Source organism: Mustelus asterias, chromosome 6, assembly GCF_964213995.1.
Source record: "Mustelus asterias chromosome 6, sMusAst1.hap1.1, whole genome shotgun sequence".
Lineage (NCBI taxonomy): Eukaryota > Metazoa > Chordata > Chondrichthyes > Carcharhiniformes > Triakidae > Mustelus > Mustelus asterias.
The window spans coordinates 121922395-121946191 of record NC_135806.1 but is presented as its reverse complement, the minus strand read 5'-3'; the positions used below and the strand labels follow the sequence as shown (position 1 = coordinate 121946191).

The 23797-nt window shown below is 45.8% G+C and overlaps 1 protein-coding gene across 2 annotated transcripts in view; it reads left to right on the top strand.

Moving 5' to 3' along the window:
- tenm3 (teneurin transmembrane protein 3) overlaps window positions 1-23797 on the top strand; it is a 593227-nt gene that overhangs the window by 243391 nt on the left and 326039 nt on the right. The gene's annotated exons all lie outside the window — the stretch shown is intronic.

Here is a 23797-nt window from a genome sequence, read left to right as displayed (position 1 = left end):
AGGAAGGCTGTAAAAGTATTACGGGTGATTTAGAGAATGTTCACTGGATTGATTCCAGGAATGAAGGACTTGTCTTAAGAAGAGAGATTGAGCAGTTTAGGCCTATACCCGCTAGAGTTTAGAAGAATGAGAGGAGATCTAATTGAGGTACATGAGATGTTCAAGGGGATTGACAGGGTAGATATAGAGAGGATGTTTCCCCTTGTTGGAATTCTAGGCCATAGTTTTAGACTAAGGGGTAGCAGATTTGAAATAGCAATGGGGAGGAATTACTTCACTCAAAGGGCCTGTGGAATTCTCTACCCCAGAGTGCAGTAGACGTCGGACCACTAAACAAATTTGAAGAGGAGATAGATAGGTTTTTAATTAGTAGCAGGATTAAGGGTTGTGGGGAATGGGCAGGAAGGTGGAAATGGGACCGAGATGAGATCAGCCATGATCGCATTGAATGGCGGATCAGGCTCGAAGGGCTGAATTGCCTACTCCTGCTCCTAATTTGTATGTTCTTCTGTTCTTATTTTGAGGGAGTAAATAAGAAGTGGTGTCCAGTGGGCGAAAAGTCACTAACTGGAGTCCACAGGTTCGAGAGAATTGGCAATTGAGCAACACCGAAGGTGGTTAAGATTGGGAAGCAGGTTCAATCATAATTTTCAAAAGGGAATTGGGTAAATACTTAAGCAATAGCAGAGCTATGATGAAAGATCAGGGGAGAGGAACCAATTTGATAGCGCTTCCAAAGTGACGCCAAAGGCACAATTGCTTATATGGACAGCTGATGTGCTGGAAGATTCTACCATCCTACTCCATTAACTCTTCTTGACCCTTGCCTAACAACAATCTTATCAATTTCAGTTTTGAGATTGTGATTTCGAGCACGACTTTAAAAAATTGCATTTATGTAGCAACTTTTCCTGCAGTGGGTAGTGAGCCAGAAACTCGGGGTTCGAGTCCCTCTCCAGCACTTGGTGACCAAGAAAGGGGCCCTTATAGAGTGGCTGAACCGATTGTTTGTCAATCTGTAAATCCTCCCAGCAAGTCTATGGTAGGTGATAAGAACGGGTGAGACTTCTGGCCAACCGTGCTCTGGTTCCTAACTCTGGATAAAAGCGGAAGGTAAGCAGCAGGCAGGACATCCGGCTGTAAAACCACCTGCCAAATCCCAAAAGCAATGATTGATATCGAGGGGATTCAACCAGCATTGTGACGACCCCATTTTCTTTTATTCTTTCATGGGGTATTAGCGTCACTGGCTAAGCCAGCATTTATTGGCCATCCCTAATTGCCCTCGAGAAGACGGTGGCGAGCTTGCTTCTTGAACTATTGCAGTCCGTGTGGTGTTGAGGAGGGAGTTTCAGGATTTTGACTTGGTGACAGGGAATGAACAATGATAGAGTTCCAAGTGGCTTGGAGGGGATGTTGCTGGTGGTGGTGTTCCCATGTATCTCCTCCCCTTCAATAAGAGCTGAATGGCCCTGTCAGAACCCAAATTGAGCATCAGTGAGCAGGTTATTGCTGAGTAGGTGCTGCTTGATAGCACTGTTGGTGACACCTTCCATCACTTTGCTGATGATCGACAGTTGATTGATGGGGCAGTAATTGGCCAGGCTGGATCTGTCCTGCATTTTTGTAGACAGAACATACCTGGGCAATTTTCCACATTGCTGGGTAGATGGCAGTGTTGTAACTGCATAGGAACAGCTTGGCTCGGGGCACAACTAGATATGGAGCACTAGTCTTAAGTACTATTAAGTACGCAGCAGATGGTACAGTGGTTAGCACTGCTGCCTCACACAACAGAGGCCCGGGTTCATTTCCAGTCTCGGGTGTCTGTCTGTGTGGAGTTTACACATTCTCCCCGTGCCTGTGTGGGTTTCCTCCGGGTGCCCCGGTTTCCTCCCACAGTCCAAAGGTGTGCAGGTGAGGTGGGTTGGCCCTGCTAAAATGCCCTAGTGTCAGGGGGACTAGCAGGTAAATACAAAGAACAAAGAATAATACAGCACAGGAACAGGCCCTTCAGCCCTCCAAGCCTGCGCCGCTCATGTGCCCAACTCGACCATTCGTTTGTATCCCTCTATTCCCAGTCTGTTCATGTGGCTATCTAGATGAGTCTTATACGATCCCAGCGTGTCTGCCTTAATCACCTTGCTTGGCAGTGCATTCCAGGCCTCCACCACCCTCTGTGTAAAATACGTCCCCCTGACATCTGTGTTGAACCTTGCCCCCCTCACCTTAAACCCGTGGCCCCTTGTGTTCGTCACCTCCGACCTGGGAAAAAGCTTCCCACTGTTCACCCTATCTATGCCCTTCATAATTTTATACACCTCTATTAGGTCGCCCCTCATCCTCCGTCTTTCCAGGGAGAACAACCACAGTTTACCCAATCTCTCCTCAAAGCTAAGACCCTCCATACCAGGCAACATCCTGGTAAACCTCCTCTGTACTCTCTCCAAAGCCTCCACGTCCTTCTGGTAGTGTGGTGACCAGAACTGGACACAGTATTCCAAATGTGGCCGAACCAACGTTCGATACAGCTGCAACATCATATGCCAACTTTTATATTCTATGCCCTGCCCAATAAAGACAAGCATGCCATATGCCTTCTTGACCACCCTCTCCACCTGTGCGGCCACCTTTAAGGATCTGTGGACTTGTACACCCAGGTCCCTCTGTGTGTCTATACTCCTGATGGTTCTGCCATTTATTGTGTAGCTCCCCCTTACATTAGATCTACCGAAATGCATCACTTCGCATTTATCTGGATTAAATTCCATCTGCCATTCCTCCGCCCAATGTTGCAGCCTATCTATATCCTGCTGTATTCTCTGACAACGTTCATCACTATCCACAACTCCAGCAATCTTTGTGTCGTCCGCAAACTTACCGATCACACCAGCTACATCTTCCTCCAAATCATTTATATACATCACAAACAGCAGAGGTCCCAGAACAGAGCCCTGTGGAACACCACAAGTCATGATGTGGAGATGCCGGCGTTGGACTGGGGTAAACACAGTAAGAAGTTTAACGACACCAGGTTAAAGTCCAACAGGTTTATTTGGTAGCAAAAGCAAAAGCCACACTGGCTTTTGCTACCAAATAAACCTGTTGGACTTTATCCTGGTGTTGTGAGACTTCTTACTGTGAACACCACTAGTCACAGACCTCCAACCGGAAAAATACCTGGGGTTACGGGATAGGGCCTGGGTGGGATTGTTGTTGGTGCAGGTCGATGGGCCGAATGGCCTTTCCCTGCACTGTAGGGATTCTATGGTTCTATTGTTGGTTTGTTATTAAGGCCCATAGCCATTGGAGTATCCAGTACCATAGTGTTGTAGTGCAGAATTTTCCTCTCCCACCCACCACGGGAATTGCAGTGGGAGGGACACGGACCATGCAAAGGTCCGTTATCCTCGGGAAGGATGTTCCGGCTTTGGTGGGGGGGAACGGCTGGAAAATCCCGGCCATAGAGTCATGGTGCATAGTAAAGGCCCTTCAGCCCCTCGAGTTTGCACTGACAATAACCAAAGTCGTACTAATCCCATTTTCCTACACTTGTCCCAAATGTTTGAATGTTATGATATTTCAAGTGCTGGTCCAAATATTTTTTAAAGGTTGTAAGGTTTCCAGCCTCCACTACCTTTCCAGGCCGTGCATTTCAGATTCCCATCACCCTCTGAGCGATTTATTTTTCTCAAATCCCCTCCGAATCACAAATTTTGAAATTTTGCCCTGCACACCCAAGTCCGGGTCATTCACCTCTCAGGGAGAGCAGGGGTCCGATCACTGAACTCTGGGGAATGCCACCCACCCCCTATTCCCCTTCTTCCTGTCCAAAAATAAACTGTTCATCACATTCTCTGATTCTAGTCACCAAGCTGCTACTGTTCGTTTTATTCCATGGGCTCTATTTAACTTTGTTCTCAAGTCTGTTATGTTACAACTTATGAAAGGCCTTTTGAACGTCTATGTACATCACATCAACTACATTACCCTTATCAACCCCCTCTGTTCTCTCATCAAGCAATTTGGAAATAAATGGTCAAACATAGAACATAGAACATAGAACAGTACAGCACAGAACAGGCCCTTCGGCCCACGATGTTGTGCCGAGCTTTATCTGAAACCAAGATCAAGCTATCCCACTCCCTATCATCCTGGTGTGCTCCATGTGCCTATCCAATAACCGCTTAAATGTTTCTAAAGTGTCTGACTCCACTATCACTGCAGGCAGTCCATTCCACACCCCAACCACTCTCTGCGTAAAGAACCTACCTCTGATATCCGTCCTGTATCTCCCACCACGAACCCTATAGTTATGCCCCCTTGTAATAGCTCCATCCACCCGAGGAAATAGTCTTTGAACGTTCACTCTATCTATCCCCTTCATCATTTTATACACCTCTATTAAGTCTCCCCTCAGCCTCCTCCGCTCCAGAGAGAACAGCCCTAGCTCCCTCAACCTTTCCTCATATGACCTACCCTCCAAACCAGGCAGCATCCTGGTAAATCTCCTCTGCACTCTTTCCAGCGCTTCCACATCCTTCTTATAGTGAGGTGACCAGAACTGCACACAATATTCCAAATGTGGTCTCACCAAGGTCCTGTACAGTTGCAGCATAACCCCACGGCTCTTAAACTCCAACCCCCTGTTAATAAAAGCTAACACACTACAGGCCTTCTTCACAGCTCTATCCACTTGACTGGCAACCTTTAGAGATCTGTGGATATGGACCCCAAGATCTCTCTGTTCCTCCACAGTCTTCAGAACCCTACCTTTGACCCTGTAATCCACATTTAAATTTGTCCTACCAAAATGAATCACCTCACATTTATCAGGGTTAAACTCCATTTGCCATTTTTCAGCCCAGCTTTGCATCCTATCTATGTCTCTTTGCAGCCTACAACAGCCCTCCACCTCATCCACTACTCCACCAATCTTGGTGTCATCAGCAAATTTACTGATCCACCCTTCAGCCCCCTCCTCTAAGTCATTAATAAAAATCACAAAGAGCAGAGGACAAGCACTGATCCCTGCGGCACACCACTAGCAACCTGCCTCCAATCTGAAAATTTTCCATCGACCACCGCCCTCTGTCTTCGGTCAGACAGCCAGTTACCTATCCAATCGGCCAACTTTCCCTCTATCCCACACCTCCTCACTTTCATCATAAGCCGACCATGGGGGACCTTATCAAACGCCTTACTAAAATCTGGAAATCAAACAAACTCAATCAAGTTAGTTAAACATAATTGTTGTTCGTAAATCCACACTAGCCACCCTCAAGAAGGTGTTAGTGTCATTGTTATTGGGCTATTAAGGCAGAGACCCAGGGTAATGACCTGGGGACCTGGGTTTGAATCCTACCATGGAAGATGGCGCAATTTGAATTCAATAAAAATCTGGACATAAGAGTCTAATGATGACCACAAAACCATTGTCAATTGTTATAAAAACCCATCTGTTCACTAATGTCCTTAAGAGAAGGAAATCTGCCGTCCTTACCTGGTCTGGCCTGTATATGACTCCAGAGCCACAGCAATGTGGTTGACTCTCAATTGCCCTCAGCTCAAGAGCAATTAGGAATGGGCAACAAATGTTGGCCCAGCCAGTGATGCCAACTTCACATAAATGGATTAATTAATTCACATTTGTTGAGTTTTTTTTCCATATTATTGTTTCTTTAAGTTCCCCCACCATCGAATTAGAAAGGGGCTGCACGGTGGCATAGTGGTTAGCACTGCTTCCTCACAGCACCAAGGACCTAGGTTCGATTCCCAGCCTTGGGTGTCTATCTGTGCGAAGTCTGTACGTTCTCCCCATGTCTTCTGGGTTTCCTCCGGGTGCTCCAATTTCCTCCCACAGTCTGAAAGATGTGCTGGTTAGGTGTATTGGCCATGATAAATCAGTGTACCCGAATCAGTGTACCCGAATCAGTGTACCCGAGGCCTGTGGCCAGCGGTGTGCCTCAGGGATCAGTGCTGGGACAACTGTTATTTGTCATTTATATTAATGATTTGGATGAGAATATAGGGGACATGGTTAGTAAGTTTGCAGATGACACCAAGATTGGTGGCATAGCGGACAGTGAAGAAAGTTATGTTCAATTGCAACGGGATCTTGATCAATTGGGCCAGTGGGCTGACGAATGGCAGATGGAGTTTAATTTAGACAAATGCGAGGTGATGCATTTTGGTAGATTGAACCAGGGCAGGACTAACTCAGTTAATGGTAGGGCGTGGGGAGAGTTACAGAACAAAGAGATCTAGGGGTACATGTTCATAGCTCCTTGAAAGTGGAGTCACAGGTGGACAGAATGGTGAAGAAGGCATTCGGCATGCTTGGTTTCATCGGTCAGAACATTGAATACAGGAGTTGGGACGTCTTGTTGAAGTTGTACAAGACATTGGTAAGGCCACACTTGGAATACTGTGTCCAATTCTGGTCACCCTATTATAGAAAGGATGTTATTAAACTAGAAAGAGTGCAGAAAATATTTACTCGAATGCTCCCGGGACTTGATGGATTGAGTTATAAGGAGAGGCTGAATAGACTGGGACTTTTTTCTCTGGAGAGTAGGAGGCTGAGGGGTAACCTTATAGAGGTCTATAAAATAATGAGGGGCATAGACAAGGTAGATAGTCAATATCTTTTCCCAAAGGTAGGAGAGTCTGAAACGAGAGGGCATAGGTTTAAGATGAGAGGGGAGAGATACAAAAGTGTCCAGAGGGACAATTCTTTCACACAGAGGGTGGTGAGTGTCTGGAACAAGCTGCCAGAGGTAGTAGTAGAGGCGGGTGCAATTTTGTCTTTTAAAAAGCATTCAGATAGTTACATGGGTAAGATGGTATAGAGGGATATGGGCCAAATGTGGACAATTGAGATTAGTTTAGGGGTTTTTAAAAAAAAAGGCGGCATGGACAAGTTGGACCGAAGGGCCTGTTTCCATGCTGTAAACCTCTATGACTCTATGACTCTACGAACAGGCGCCCGAGTGTGGCGACAAGGGGATTTTCACAGTAACTTTATTGCAGCATTAATAAACGTTAACTTATGAAATTTTTGGAACAGTTAGAGATATCACAGTAATTTCTTTCTTTGAAAAGTGAGGAACGCTCTTTGGTCTTTCCTTGTTCTTTAAGTTGTAATTCTTTTGAGCTTACCCTTTTGAGGGAGGCAGAAATCCACTGGACCCATGAAAGGAAAGTGTTCAATAGACAAAGTAACGTTCTCCTTTGAAAAAATACTTTCAAGTAGTTTTCTTCACACTTCGATTCTTTGGTGCTTGGGACAATTTTTTTTTTAAAGTGCATTTAGTGAGGAAACATCTCTGCTTAATTCCTTTCAGGATGGCAGTCAGAAAATTAAATTAGATACACAAAGTAAGTCCAATTGCAATCTTTTTAGTTGCTGGAGAAATTGGCCTCGCCCGCCGCTGGGATTCTCCAGTCCTGCTGCTATGAATGGAGGTTTGGCTGAGCGCCAAATTCTCAGTTCTCGCTGGCAGTGGGGCATACGAGACCGGAGAATTCCGGCCAGTTCTCTGACTGAAACTGTGCCTTATTTCCTGCAAACCCCCCCCACCCCACCCTTGCCTTTCCATTTTGTCTCTTTGTCCATTCTTCCGTGCACCTTTCTCGGAACCATCCACCTTTTCAATGAAGGGCTGGGTAGTTATCCCTTGTGTTCTGAACAGCATCAATACCTCAATCAACGTCACAAAGACAGATTTATCTGGTCATCATCACATTGCTGTTTCTGGGAGTTTGCTGTTGTGCATTTTAGCTGCCACGCTCCCTATTTCAAAGCAGTGACTACACTGCAAAATTGTACTTCATTGGCTGTAATGTGCTCTGTGACGTCCATTTGCCGTGAAAGATGCTACATAAACGCAAGCATTTTTCTTTCTCAAACGATGCAGAGTGGGTCTTCTGACCTGCGGAGAAGGACAGAGTCGAAATGGTGTTCTGCGTCTGATGGGTTGAAAGTGTGCCTTGCCACATTAGTGCTGGACATTGCCACTTTACTGAGCCCTGGAGTGGAATCTGCACTTAAACGTTGGTCTTGCACTTGCATCAGTTCAGAACTGAAGTCTGAATATTTATTTGTGATGTACGGTGACTGGACTTTGAGATTATAAAGGCTGCAGTTCAATTTCGTCTGAAGAGTCAGAATTGATTTGAAGTGTGTCACAGATGTTTAGTTTAAAAACTCCGTTCCCCACTCCAGCAGTCTGGCGTGATAAAAGCGGAAATTGTACGCCTCGCAACAGGCCATGCTGGAGGAGGAATGCTATTTTTAAATAAATATTTTTGATTAAATCGTATTTGGTTTTGGAAGTAGGTCACGCACTGAGCGATGTCCACATGAGACGCTCTGGCAGCTACACAAGTGGTCCAAGAGCAATTTGGTCACAAATTTCTGACTGGCGGGACCGAACTTCACTGCTAGAAATGAACGGCTCATTCAGCTGGATCCACAATGCCTCCGGGTCACTTATCTCGTCACCATTTCAGTGAAGCTGGTCACCAAGCCTTTCAACTGCTTTTGAATCGAGGTATCAGGAACCTGTCCTTCGAGGGCTCATAGAAACATAGAAGATAGGAACAGGAGGAGGCCATTTTGGCCCTCCGAGCCTGCTCCGCCACTCATCACGATCATGGCTGATGGTCCAATTCAATAGCCTAACCCTGCTTTCTCCCGATAACTCCCGTTCGCCCAAGTGCTATATTTAGCCGCCTCTTGAATACATTCAGTATTTTGGCATCAACTACTTCCTGTGGTAATGAATTCCACAGGCTCACCACTCTTTGGGTGGAGAAATGTCTCCTCACCTCAGTCCTAAATGGTTTATCCCGAATCCTCAGACTGTGACACCTGGTTCTGGACACCTCCACCATTGGGAACATCCACCCTGCATCTACCCTATCTAGTCCTGTTAGAATTTTATAAGTCTCTATGAGATCCCCCCTCATTCGTCTGAACTCCGGCGAAAACAATCCTCACCTAGTCAATCTCTCCTCATACATCAGTCCTGCCATCCCCTTGCTCAGTTCACAAACTCTTTGCCTGTCTGATTCCCCTGAGCCCAGACATGGCAGATAGGTTCCAGGTTAGAAAGTCTGCCTTCGCTTAGGTAGCTGACCTCATCCCAAGTCCCTGTAAAGGATGCTGCAGTTGGCTTTAGATCTCTGTACTAGCAAGGAGTGGGTTGAGAGGGAATCAATAGCCATCCAGGGCTCTTGCTTCTGATCACTATCCAGTGATTGCAGCTGGGATGGGATGAATGCAAAAAGTGGTATGCAGGTGCAGCGTAGAACCATGGAATCCCTACAGTGCAGAAGGAGGCCATTCGGCCCATCAAGCTTGCACCAACAACAATCCCACCCAGGCCCTATCCCCTTAACCCCATGTATTTACCCTGCTAATCCCCCGACACTGAGGGACAATTTAGCATGGCCAATCCACCTAACCTGCAGGTCTCCTAATATAATAAGAAAGGCAAATGGAATCTTGGCATCGATTGCCAAGGGCAGAGACTGGATTTTAAAAGGAAAGAGGTGTTGTTACAAATGTGTAAGACATTGGTGAGACCACACTTGGAGTATTGTGTCCAGTTTTGGTCTCTTCTTTTGAGGAAGGATGCGGTGGCGGTGGAGTCAGTTCAAAGGAGGTTCACCAAATTGATCCCAGGGATAAAAGGGCTGGCGTATAAGGAGCGGTTGGATAGCTTGGACTTGCAGTCGGCGGAGATAAGAAAAATGAGGGGGGATTTGATCGAGGTATATAAAATGCTGAAGGGGATCGATAAGGTGGATGTTGGGACAATCTAGAACAAGAGGTCATAGATATAGAGTAAGAGAAGGTGGGTTCAAAACTGAGATGAGAAGAAACTACTCCTCTCGGGGGGGTTGTGAATCTGTGGAACTCACTGCCCCAGAGAGCAGTGGAGGCAGAATCAATCAACAGATTCAAGGAAGAAATAGATATATTACTGATGAAAAGTGGGATAAAGGGCTTTGGGGAGCGGACAGGAAAGTGCAGTAGAACCAGGGTAAGATCAGCCATGATCATGTTAAATGGCAGAGTGGGCCAGAAGGGCTGAATTGTCTATACCCGCTTCTAATTCCTATGTTCCTATGTTCCTAAACATGTAAACAGGGTACATGCTGAGTGATGTTTCCCCTCATGGGAGAGTGTCGGACCAGAGGGAATAGCCTCGGAATAAAGGGACATCAGTTTAAGGCTGAGATGAGGAGGAATTTCTTCTCTCAGGGAGTTGTGTCTTTGGAACTCCTTGCCACAGAGAGCTGTGGGGGCAGAGACAGTGTAAGGCTGAGATCAATTTTTGATCAGTAAGGGAGTCAAGGGTTATGGGGAAAGGGCAGGCAAGTGGATATGAGAAATTTTGGATCAGCCATGATCCTATTGAATGGCTATGGTCATAGATTAAGGACAGGATCAGTCATCAGTCACAATTCGCCAAGGATGACTAACATGCCAAGGTTTACATGTTGGTTTCCAATGAATAGTTGGTCCAAGTGTGTGAGGTGGTGCAAGGACATTGAAGTGCACTGCAAAAAAGGGAGGACCTCCCAGGTCAGAGGGAGGAAAGGGACGTTGCAAGTCTTCATTTAGCTTCATGTAGAGCAATGAGAGAGGCATGCAGGCCTGTAGCACAAAGGCCTTGGCAAGTTTCAGATCTTACTGTAACTACTCACCTCATCTCGATAACAGCCGGTACCCCCTTAAATATCGATTAATGTTGTCCTGAAGATATTTAATCAAAGCTCTGTCAGTTTATTCTCGTCAGTGGTAAATTGTGTGCGAGTTGGGGCAATTTAAACATCTCTAAGCATGTATCACTGCCTATTCATCCGAATGTAAAATTTGAATCTCAAGGGAAGTAATAGCAATGATATTTGAACGGGTCTCAGAATCAAAGCCACTTGCTGTCCCTCTGCACTGTTCATTGCTGAAGATTGTCTTCAGTATCAGCAGGGTGTTTTTTTTTTCGATTATGGTCTAGGTTTGTCACTTAAAGTTTAAACTTTAACTTTATTTATTAGTGTCACAAGTAGGCTTACATTAATACTGCAATGAAGTTACTGTGAAAATCCCCTAGTCGCCACACTCCAGCGCCTTTTCAGGTACACTGAGGGAGAATTTAGCATGGCCAATCCACCTAACCAGCACGTCTTTCGGACTGTAGGAGGAAACCAGAGCACCTGGAGGAAACCCAGGCAGACACGGGGAGAATGTGCAAACTCCACACAGACAATGACCCAAGACGGAGATTGAACCCGGCCCCTGGCGCTGTGAGGCAGCAATGTTAACCATTGTGCCACCAATTGGCAACCAAAGGATAATGGAGTATATAACCTGTCAGTGCAATCTCTTTGGGGCAGTTGAAATCAGCTACAGCAGTGTTTTGTAAGTAAATGCAGTGCAGAACTCCCCTTATCCGCTTCCATATTTGCCCCCCCCCCACCCCGTCCCCCCCGCACACCCCCACCCCCACTCCCCACCCCCACCCCCCATCCACCCACCACCATTTCAGGCCAGTGTCAGAGGTCACTGACGTTGTCCATCCCAGAGACAGTTGGCTACACAGATCCTGGCAAGTCACAGCAGAGTGCTCCCAGTGTCTCAGGAGAGACTGCTGTTCACTCAGCAGTTTTGTTGGAGGTTGCTTGCTTGATGGACGCCTGAGCGAAGCACTGTTACTAATGAATCATGACAGGCCTTGTACTCGGCAGGGCAGAAAGGTTTCAGTTCAGTGTTTTTAGGATACAACTTAATTGAAGACACTCAATGGCAAAAAATAAAAGCTCTGGCGATGCTCGCTCTAAGTGCGTACAACTCGGAGAGGCTTTTCTGAGCTAGCCAAAGGGGCAACATTTAAAGCTATTATAATAGCCAAATAATTTTCCGGAGAATGCTCTCTTCCAGCCGTCCCTAATGCTGTTATTTGTCTGCTATTCACCTTGGCCCTTGCCTTCTCACTGAAATGCTGACCCGCCTCATGCTGCGATGCATGTGTAAGAAATGGATTGATCTGTGCCGTCGTCTCCAAGTCGACTGAGGGAAGGAGCGAGAGAGCTCCGAGTGGTCCTCACCATCAGGCAGGGAGGATTAAAACCCGAACACTTCTCGGCAGCTGCCCTCTGGAGACATGGCAGGACTGGATCAACAACAAACTCGGTGCAGCAGGGAAGCAAACTTTCTTTGTCATTTACTCCGTGGATGTTAGCAGTGACAAGGCAATGGACTGTCAGCCCGGTGAGTTGCCAAGGCGTTTTCCCACTTGTCCTCGCTGTCCTCCCAGCTGTGGATCTCCATGCCAGCTGGGTAGATCTGCGTTATTGATGCTAGGGATTGCCTGTCATTCTAAAGTCAGCGCCACGCTGTACGGCCGATTTCCATGCTGCACAAACTTCTGACTTTGATGCTTGTTTAATTTTAATCATTCCTTCCTTGCCTGTCAGTTTTGTGCGACTCAGCCCTCTTAACTTCTACACACAAGCCGCACTAAGTGCTTTTTTTTTTGCTGCCTTATTCTTCTTTGATCTACGGCATTTCTCCTGGCGGTGTTCTGCGTTTGCGCTGTTTTAAGAATATTCCGTACAGTCGGAACGGTGGATTAGGCTGAGGTGTAAAATTGTGCACCCATGCGCCCAGATCCCAGCATCCTCTGCTCCATTGGACGCATAAGTTTCAATTTAATGCCCCCCTTCTCCTATGAGGCTCTCAACAGCATGGGTGGGTTAATTGAAATTATTATAATACACATTTCAGTCCATGTTTGCTGTTAGGAGAAGGCTAGGCATAAAGGGTGCAGCATGATGAATAGAATATTGCAAAAGGGAATCCAGGAAGCATCTATGGATGAGAATAATCCTCTGTTCACTTTCCTTCACAAATGAGCACTGTGACACTACTATTGGTTCCGTTCTTTGGACTGAGTTGAAGGATGGGAATCGTAAAGGCTTCAATTTTCAGGGAACGAATTTGGAATTAGGGTTTCTCCTACATTTGATAGCAGAGCCTCTCTCTCTGTCTCTCTCTCTCCCTCTCTCTCTGTCTGTCTGTCTCAGTTTAATAAAGTGTCCTGAAATGTAGCCATTTATTGGCTTTGGCATATTTCAGCGTCTCATTCCGAACCTGTTAACCCGGGACGTTCTCACAGCAGTACGGATATTGCTGTCCAGTGTTTTCTCCTTTAAGTGGCCAGCTTTCCTCTTTTCACCAGTAAAGCCCTCATCTATGCGGGGCAGTAACTTTTCCAAAAGCAGTGATGCTGTGAGCGATTTTATGTCCCGGCATTAGCAATCACTTTGAGGATGGTATTGGAAAGAGATTGAACGCATGTGAAGAAGCTGTTTCGTGGAATGACAGTTCAATTCAGTGACTAGTTTAAGATAGGGGCAATTGTCAAAAACATGAACTGGTGAGCAAGTGAAATTATTATTTTCCTCAGTGTTGTGGAAAACATGTTTTTATCATATCATGATGGTCCAGAAGGAGAGAGAAAGATGAAGAGAGAAAGTGGTGTCTTAGTCTATGTTTCTCAACTGTTTTCTTTTTGAGTAGTGAGCTTTCCACAACATTTCAATATGATTCCAGATTATTTTGAAACTAAATCCCTCAAAGAACAGCAGGTCGTTTGGTTAGCCTGTGTGTGTAGGGTCTGTTGTCCTCTTAGAATAGACTCAGGCTCAACTGGTCCGAAGTAAAACTTCATTTATTGAGCATCATTTAAAATTAGCATTTACAGAAAGCGAAAGATATTAGTTTACTGATAAGAGAGAGAAAGAGCCAAAACAGACTTGATCCAAAAGCTTGTACAGGATTTAACACAACCGAACTAACAAAACATATAACTAACTACAATATATGTGAATTCTTATCTGTGTTATGAAGTTACCAGATACAAACAGTACAAATGATGCCTGGAACTTTCAAAAAACAATTCGCAGCTGTGACCATGAAAGCTTGTTTATGAAAAGAACCATTTGTTAACATTGCATTTTCAAATAATGTAGCCAATTTTCTTGGCTGAACCCAGAATTCCAAGCTGAGTTTTAAAATGTGGCCAACTTAGTTTAAGTTAACTTTAAAGCATAGCATGATTAGTTACATTCGGCAGAAATATCTCGGAATTAAGCTTTTTAACTGAGGCAAACCATACAGAGGATCCCACACGATGGTAGCTGAGATATTGTTCCCCTTGTTCTGTGTTTTGGAATACAAGTAGTTAAGAAATGCACTGAATGCAGAGCTGGGAAAACATACTGGCTTTCAGCCTGGTCGGTCAGTGTGGTCAGATGCCCCTTCAGTGTCTGGGCCATCAATCAAGCAAGCAGGTAAAAACTCAAAAGCTACGAGATGTTGTGGTGTTCGAGGGTGGCATTGGACCTAGAGGAGTGCCCATTAGATACAATCAGTGGTGATCTGCAAACCTTTGCCCAAAACAATGCCACGATTGAATGGGACCCAGTTATAGAGTCATAGAGTCATAAAGATTTACAACGCGGAAACAGGCCCTTCGGCCCAACTTGTCCATGCCGCCCTTTTTTTTTTAAAGTCCTAAACTAATCCCAATTGCCCGCATTTGGCCCATATCCCTCTATACCCATCGTACCCATGTAACTATCTAAATGCTTTTTAAAAGATAAAATTGTACCCGTCTCTACTACTACCTCTGGCAGCTTGTCCCAGACACTCACCACTCTCTGTGTGAAAAAATTGCCCCTCTGGACACTTTTGTATCTCTCCCCTCTCACCTTAAACCTATGCCCTCTAGTTTTAGACTCCCCTATCTTTGGGAAAAGATATTGACTATCTACCTTGTCTATATGGAATGTTGTGGGTGTTATATGGGATGTGAATCACACTTTCCTACAGCGGCAGGTAAATGAGGAGGTCTTGTGGTGCAGTGGGTAGCTTCCCTATCTCTGGATCAGAAGCCCCGGGTTCGAGTCCCACTTCAGGACTTGATGGTCGTGGAAGGTGTGTTGATAATGTGGCCAGAACAGGTTGATTATCAGCCGGTAAATCCTTCCAGTATGTCTGATGGCAAGCAGTGAGAGCAGGAGAGAATCCTGGTCAGTCGTGCTGCTGAAGGTAATGCCATACAAATGCAGTACACAATCACGGAGACGCACGGTGGCACAGTGGTTAGCGCTGCTGCCTCACAGCACGAGGGACCCGGGTTCAATTCCCGGCGTGGGTGACTGTCTTTGTGGATTTTGCACGTTCTCCCTATGTTTGCGTGCGTTTCCTCCGGGTGCTCCGGTTTCCTCCCACACTCCAAAGATCTGCAGGTTGGATGGATTGGTCATGCTAAATTGCCCCTTAGTGTCTCGAGAATTGTAGGTTGGGGGGGATTAGTTACAAGCAATGTGACATGGAGATGTGTTGTTCCAAGTCAGGAAGATTTCCGTATTTGAGGAAAGATGTAGTGGCATTGGAGGCAGTTCAGAGGAGGTTCACTAGATTAATTCCAGAGATGAGAGGTTTGTCGTGTGAAGAGAGATTGAACAGTTTAGGCCTATACTCTCTGGAATTTAGAAGAATGAGGGGAGATCAAATTGAGGTCTTCAAGATGATAAAAGGCATGGATAAAGTAGAAGTGGAACAGATGCTTCCACTGGTGGGGCATTCTGGGATGAGAGGTCATAGCCTTAGGATAAGAGGTAGCAAATTTAAAACAGAGTTGAGGAGAAACTACTTCTCCCAAAGGGTTGTGAATCTGTGGAATTCGCTACCCCAAAGTGTGGTGGATGCTGGGACAACGAGTAAATTTAAGGAGGAGTTAGACAGATTTTTAATTGGTAATGTGTTGAAGGGTTATGGGGGGAAAGCAGGAAAATGGGGATGAGGAGTATATCAGTCATGATCGAATGGCGGAGCTGACTCATTCGGCCGAATGGCGTAATTCTGCTCCTATATCTTATGAACTTATAATACATTGTTTTTTAAGAAGTGGATGTCAAGGGAAGGGATAGAAATGAGAGGAAACATATGTCTCTAACAATGAAGTCCTTTCTGATTTGAGATTGAAATTGAGTAGTTAGAAATGAAATGAAATCAATATCTTGCACTGTAGCCCATAGTGGTTGAAGATTGGAGCAACTTCTGACCTGTTACTTGCTGCGTAACTGAGGGAGACTGGAGTTTCAGTCTCAGATCATTCTTGTCGCTGTGAGTTAGTGTCTCGAAGCTTTTAGCTTGCATTTGAGTTTTAATTATATATATTTTCTGGTTAAGTGACTCAAAATGGCATTTGTAAAGCTGCCTTTTCTAATGAAGTTTAACCTTGCCATGGTGCCTCCCTTAAGCAGCAGGTTCTTGCTGTTCAGGTCAGGTCACTTTTCACCCAAGGTACAATGCATGGGAGACTGAACCTGACTTACATCGAAGCACGTTTTCTCGTTCAACTGACCGAGTCAGTCCCCAGGTGTGACTACTGAAGGGGCTGTCCAGACTTTGGTAAATGGTATAATTATTTTCCTGCTAAAAGCTTTTGAGTTACACTATTGAGCAACCCCTACTTGTTGCTCTGAGGGACCATGTCAAGTCTGCACATGTAAAAATGTTAATGTTTTTATTTTGAACACCTTCACTCCCCACGCCACTCTCAGAATTTGCGATGAATGGAACCTTTTGAATCTCAGGCATGCATGTCAGAGCTGATGAAGGGTCGAAACGTTGGCTCTATTCTCTCCCCATAGACGCTGTCAGACCTGCTGAGATTTTCCAGCACTTTCTGTTTTCGTTTCAGATTCCAGCATCTGCAGTGTTTTGCTTTCATAAAATCTCGTCCTTTGGCAAATATAGAAACGTGGAAAATGTCCACTAACCTCTGTAATTATATGACACAGAACATTTTGCTTCTCATTCGAGGTGACACTTGGAAGTGAGGAGAATCCTGAAATTCTAAACGTTTCAGCGTTGGGAATTCTGGATGCTTCTTGAAATATTGTGTGCTTTGGTGGTGGTGGTGGGGGGGGGGGGGGGGGGGGGGGGGGGGCGGGATCAGTGGGCCATGTTTCACGCTGTCATTTTGAGGAGCTGGGGCGGCAAAACCAGGCTCCACAATGAACACAGTCTTTGCATAAGGGTGCCCCAATCAGAGCAGAAAATAATCTTCCACCCACCCCACCACTGAGGTATCAGGGGTTCTACACCCCCTCTCCCCCCTCCCCAAGCATTTATTGGTGGCATTCCCAGGACACCACCCCCCCCCAAGTCAGCGCCAGCATCTCCTTCTCCTCCCCCCCCCCCCCCCCCAATCATCACTAGCATTTCCTCACCGCTTCAGTGCACAGCCTCCCTCACCCCACTACACAGTCAGGACCCTCCCACAATGAGACTCCCACTCGGGTCATCCCCTGACACTGCACCCTGGCACAATTTGGCACTGCCAGGTTGGTACTGAAAATTTGAAAATACGGTGAGGGGGTGAAATAGGGTGGGTGGCCTGATAATTATATTAGGATGAATGTAAATTCATTAAAATGAGGTTCTCTCCTTTTCCCTCCCTTGTGTTCCACAAGGATCCGTGCCGAGACCTCAGTTGTTTGCAATATATATAAATGATGTGGCAGAAAATGTCGGTGGCCTGATTAGTAAATTTGCAGACAATGCAAAAATTGGGGGAGTAGCGGATAGTGAGGAGGATTGTCAGAGGATACAGCAGGATATAAATCGGCTGGAGACCTGGGCCGAAAGATGGCAGATGGAATTTAACCCAGACAAATGTGAGGTGATGCGATTTGGTAGGTCTACTGCAGAAGGAAAGTATACAATAAATGGTAGAGCCCTTAGAAATATTAGCATACAGAGGGATCTAGGCGTACAGATCCACAGTTCCCTGAAGGGGCAACTCAGGTGGACAAGGTGGCCAAGAAGGCATATGGCATGCAGGCCTTCATTGGTTGGGGCGTTGAGTATAGGAATTGGAAAATCATGTTGCAGCTGTGTAAGATTTTGGTTAGGCTGTATTTGGAGTATTGTGAACAATTCTGGTTGCCACACTACCGGAAGGATGTCGATGCATTGGAGAGGGTGCAGAAGAGATTTACCAGGATGTTGCCTGGTTTGGAGGATATGGACTATGAAGAAAGATTGAACAAACTTGGATTGGTTTCATTGGAGTGTTGGAGGGTGAGGGGGGACCTGATAGAGGTTTACAAGATTATGACAGGCTCGGAGAGAGTGGATAGTCAGAGTCTTTTTCCCAGGGTCGAAGGGTCAATTACTCGGGGGCATTGGTTGAAAGTGAGAGGGGGAAAGTTTATAAGAGATATAAGAGGCTAGTTTTTCACACAAAGGCTGGTGAATGCCTGAAATGCGCTACTGGAGGGAGTGGTGGAAGCAAATTGTGTAACAATGTTCAAGAGGCATCTGGATCGATACATGAATAGGCAGGGAATAGAGGGATAAGGACTATGTAGAGGCCAGAAAATATTAGATTAGAGAGGCATCTGTGTCAGCACAGACTTCGTGGGTTGAAGGGCCTGTTCCTGTGCTGTACTGTTCTTTGTTCTTTGAGTGTGAACCTCGTGACATCACCAGCGAGGGGTGGGGAAAATCACAGAACGTGATCTATCCAAAGAGAATCGCGTTTCCCAACTCTCTTGGATTTTCACCCTGCGTCGCCGTTCCCCCCGACAGCGAACATAGGTTGGAAATCGCCATCAATGGTTAAGAGCTGATGGCAGTAATTTGAAGTGATCACATTAGAAATGTATCTAGCTTCCAAATGCGCAATTTCAGGTTAATTTTCATATCACTTATTGTACTTACACAATAAATAAGGCTGGTGACAACACAGCATTATCTTCCTTGATTTAAAAAATAATTTTTCATGCATCAGTGCTTCACAATCCTTTTTATGTTGCTATTCAGATACTGTTACGACACCCAAGTTTATCCCTGTCATCATAATCTGTCAATATCGTCTTGCAGCATACGGACAAATGTTCCCTCCTTTTACACACTCACTCCATCCTTTTACTGATATTCTCTCCCTCCTTTTATACTCTCTCATTTACACACTCACTCTCTCCTTTTACACTCTCCCTCCCTTTACACTGTCCCTCCCTTTACACACTCTCTCCTTTTATACCCTCCCTCCTTACACATTCTCTCTCCTTTTACACACTCCCTCCTTACACATTCTCTCTCCTTTGACGCACTCCCTCCTTTCACTCTTTTCACACGCTCTCTACTTTCACGCACTCTCTCTCCTTCCACACTCTCTCTCATTTCACACATTCCCGCGTTTCAAAGACGCCCCTCCCTTTGAAGGAAAATGCACCCTCGATCCTGCTGACAGGTTCGTCAAGCTCGGGCGGGGGAAAATCACAGACGTACGTTCGCAGAATAAGAAATAAATGTGGAGCCACCTCAGCATTATTTGTGTCAAAATATTGTTAAATTGAAGTCGTCTCATGAAGTATTCATCATGAAGAGATTAGACTCTCGGTTTCTGTGTGTGACCTAAAGTGTATTCATTATTGCAAACTAGTGCCAGACAAATTACTTTATTTTTGAGGCGAACTGCCATTGTTATACTCTTTCTCTCTCTCTCTCTCAATCTGTTTTATGCAGTGCAGTTGGAACAAAAACCTATTTTGGTCATTAACCAAATGTGAATTAATTAAAGGAGAATAGCGTTTTATCTCTAGCCTCTTCTGTCTGTTAAATTCCATATGGGAAGAAGCAATTACTATAGCCTGAGATAGCGTTTCCTGCAACAAAAGGATGTAAGAATGATACTGGATTGACTGCTGTAATTCTACATGCTAATTGTGGACGAGAGATGACAGCTCGGGCGATGTGATGAAATGGCGGTAAATATTTTGCAGCCGGCTATATCCCCTATTAAAAACTGCTGTCGGGGCCAATAACTGTTTCATAATCTGAAGTGCAAAACAAAAATCACTTTCTGCAGAGGATGCACTGTCTAAAAATGAGAATGGCAGATGATTATGGCAAATGATTTGTTACCACCACCATCTGTTCTGCAATTGGAATGTTCGCCGCCTCCTCTAATGTGACACTGCAGGATACGGGCAAAATCTACAGCAATGGTGGGGGTGAGGGGAGGGGGGCTGGGTGGTGGCATCAAGGGATGGGTAATAAATGCAACGGTGCCAGCTCCGCCCACGGCCCGAGAACTAATTTTGAGGAAAAGGTGTGGAAATTCACAGGATGCTCCACCGCGACACGTCGTTCGCCTCTCCGACAATCGCACCAGCTGGATTTTCATTTTAACCCTCCCCTCCCTCGCCCTTACTTGAAAGGAAAATAATTTCGAAAGCAGCAGCAGCCCTTGGCCCTTGTGTGCTGTGTCCCGCTCTGCGGGCGCCGTGATGGGGATGAGGGGGTTGGGTGGGGGGGGCGATGGGATGGGTACAGTGTTGGAGGAGAGCGCTACAGTTAGCCAACACACTGGGGAGGCCTAAGGTGGGCTCACGGCGACAGGTTGGCACTAGTCAGAGTTCCCAGTCCTAATCATTAGCCTCTGACCAATGCTGTGGCGCACTGTTGCCAGGCCGGAACCACGTGGTATTTTCTGCTGTTGAGATACACGCCAACACGGAAAGGCCTGATTTTTAACCCCCCCCCCCCCCCTCCCCTCACCTCACTGTGCAGAGTTTGCACTTCTCTCCGTGTCTGCATGGATTTCCTCTGGGTGCTCCGGTTTTCTCCCATTGTCCGATAAATGTGCAGGTTAGGTTGATTGGCCATGCTAAATTGCCCCTTAGTGTCAGGGGGATTAGCAGGGTAAATACATGGGGTTATGGGGATAGGGCCTGAGTGACCTTACCGTGCCCACCTCAATCCAATGCCAGCATCTCCACCTCATAATTTCTCTTGAAATCAGACAACGTTTTGGCCTCAACAACTTTTTGTGGTAGTGAATTCCACACATTCACCATTCTCCGGGTGAAGAAATTCCTCCTCGCCTCAGTCCTAAAAGGTTTATCACTTATCATCAAATTATGACCGCTAGTTCTGGATTCCCCTGCCATTGGGAACATTCTTTCTGAACTTATCCTGTCTAAGCCTGTTAGAATTTTGTAAGTTGCTGAGTTTCTACAATGCTTGCCACCGGTGGGAATCATTCCCACGCAGGTAATCAGGGACAATTAGGGATCCATCAGAAATCAGAGCTGGTTTTAGCTGCTTCCAGATGGTTCTATATGTCACATGCGTGGAAAATTCACAGTCTTAACATCTCCGAGTGAGGTGACATAAGAATTGTTCGCAAGGCAAACTCCAAACCATCACTTCACTCAAGAAATAAGAGAAGGTTTTACTTTTGTCTACACAACTCCCACTGAACCCACCGTCCGGTTTGGATTAAAATGGAAATCCCTTTTAGTCCGCTGCTGTTTCAGGGAAAGTAGCTGTCAAAGGGCTTGACGCATGGGACAAAGCCAAGATAGTTACTTTTTCACTTGCAAGTTAAAGGGCAGTCATTGTGCCCCCTCGTCCTGTAGATTTGTAGCTCCTGTTTTTAGCTTGAATTGCATTATTCTGTATCCACAAATATTTCCTGATTTTATTTCCCTATGTATGTTTTTATTTCACAAAGCTGAGAATGGACTGTTCTTGGTGTGCAAACACTAAACTGGCAGGTTAAAGGGGAGTGACAGGCTTGGATTTAGTGTTCATCCGTACTGACTGTTGCGTACTCAAGGGACACGATTCTTTTTTGCATGGCCCTAAATCAAAGCTGTCATAATCCTTTCCTTCCGAAACCTTGCCTTCTCTATTAGTACAGCGCAGCTTCTGTTATTTTAACTCTGATGCAGCTTTTGACCCTGGCAGATTTCTACAGTTGTCATCTCGGGTTAAATGTTACATATAATTTGAATGGGTTTGAACGTGTGGGCAGTGTAATCGAGATGAAGTGCGCAGACACTGGTCCCTGAAAGGCTATCCGTCGGCAAGCATGTCTGGAACAGCTGCCCCGTCCTGACACCGCCGTGTGTGTGATGTGGGGACAGGACAGCTATTTAAAAGATGTTTGGAGAACTCGATTTTGACTGGAAGTGTCACCTCCCAAGCTGCCTACATACAGAACACTTTTGATAGAGACAGTGATTGTCGGTTGGTAATATCCTCTTGATTTTCACTGCTTAGTCCTGACACCAAGAGGTGAGCAGGGCAACCTCAGTAACACTTCAAAGTACTGGGCTCCAAAATCATGCACTAATGATTCGGTCCCTGCTAAAGCAACATCAGAATGTCTTAGAGTCATAAAGGCGTACAGTGCGGAAATGGCCCTCTGGTCCATTGAGTCTCCACCAACATTAGCTACCACTGAAGTCATACTAATCCCATTTTCCTGCACTTGTCCCATATCCTTGAATATTATGATACTTCAAGTGCTCATTCAAATATGTTTTTAAAGGTTGTAATTTTTCCGGCCTCCTCTACCTTCCCAGGCAGTGCATTCCAGATTCCCACCACCCTCGCGAGTGAAAACACTTTTTCTCAAATCCCCTCTGAATCTCCTGCCCCTTACCCTAACCCTATGTCCCCTCGTGATTGACTCCTTAACCAAGGCGTCTTTCCTCATCTGAGGTTCTCCCACTGTTGGCTCCATGGTGGCACAGTGGTTAATGTTGCTGTCTCACGGTGGGTTCGATTCCCGGCTTGGGCCAGTGCGGAGTCTGTGCAGAGTCTGCATGTCCTCTCCATGTCTGCGTGGGTTTCCTCCAGCGCTCCGGTTTCCTCTCACAGTCCGAAAGATGTGCTGGTTAGGTGCATTGGCCATGCTAAATTGTCCCTCAGTGTTACCCGTACAGGCGCCGGAGTGTGGCGACTAGGGGATTTTCACAATAACTTCATTGCAGTGTTGATGTAAGCCTACTTGTGACTAATAAATAAACTTAAAAAGAATGCCTGGAGTCAGCAAAGGGAGCTAACTGCACCACATCACCACAGGATGGTAGGACTGCGAGAGCCTGTTGTTGGATGAAGGGGCTATTTGTGGCAGGCTGGGTTATCCCTTTGTGTTTGCAGTCTTCAGCAATCAGATCTCCACATTTGATATCAGAACTGTAAAGCACGTGGGGACCAAAACCCTGCAGGGCAGCTCAGAGAAACCAGTCTCCTGAACTGGGAGTAAGAAACACAGCAAAACTAAAGCAGCTTAAAGCTCAGATACAATCCTTCTGCCAGCCTGAGCTCAACCATGTCCAGAGAAGCCATAAAAAACACAAGTGGCTCTTTCTGTGTTCATTTGAAGCTACGCACTTTTATTGAAGCTAGCTAGTGTGCATAATAATTTAAGTTGGTGTACTTTTGCACAGTGGTTAGCACTGCTGCCTCACAGCACCAGGGCCCTGGGGTTTGAATCCCGGCTTGAGTCATTGTCTGTGCACATTATCCCTGTGTCTCCATGGGTTTCCTCCGGGCGCTCTGGTTTCCTCCCACAGTCCAAACGACATGCTGGTTAGGTGCCTTGGCCATGCTAAATTCTCCCTCAGTGTACCCGAACAGGCACCGGAGTGTGGCGACTGGGGGATTTTCACAGTAACTTCATTGCAGTGTTAATGTATGCCTACTTGTGACACTATTAAGTAAACTTCTTCCGAATCTAACAGCGCTTTGCAAAGGGATTAGCATGCAGAAAGCATCTATCTTGTATCTATCTTGTTCGAGTTTTTATTTCACTCTGTGTAACACAGGAGGATAGAAGCAAATTGGTTTCTTTATCTGCCAGTGTTTGAATCCATTGCTTTTCATTTTGCTTTTGATTGTCTCACTTGT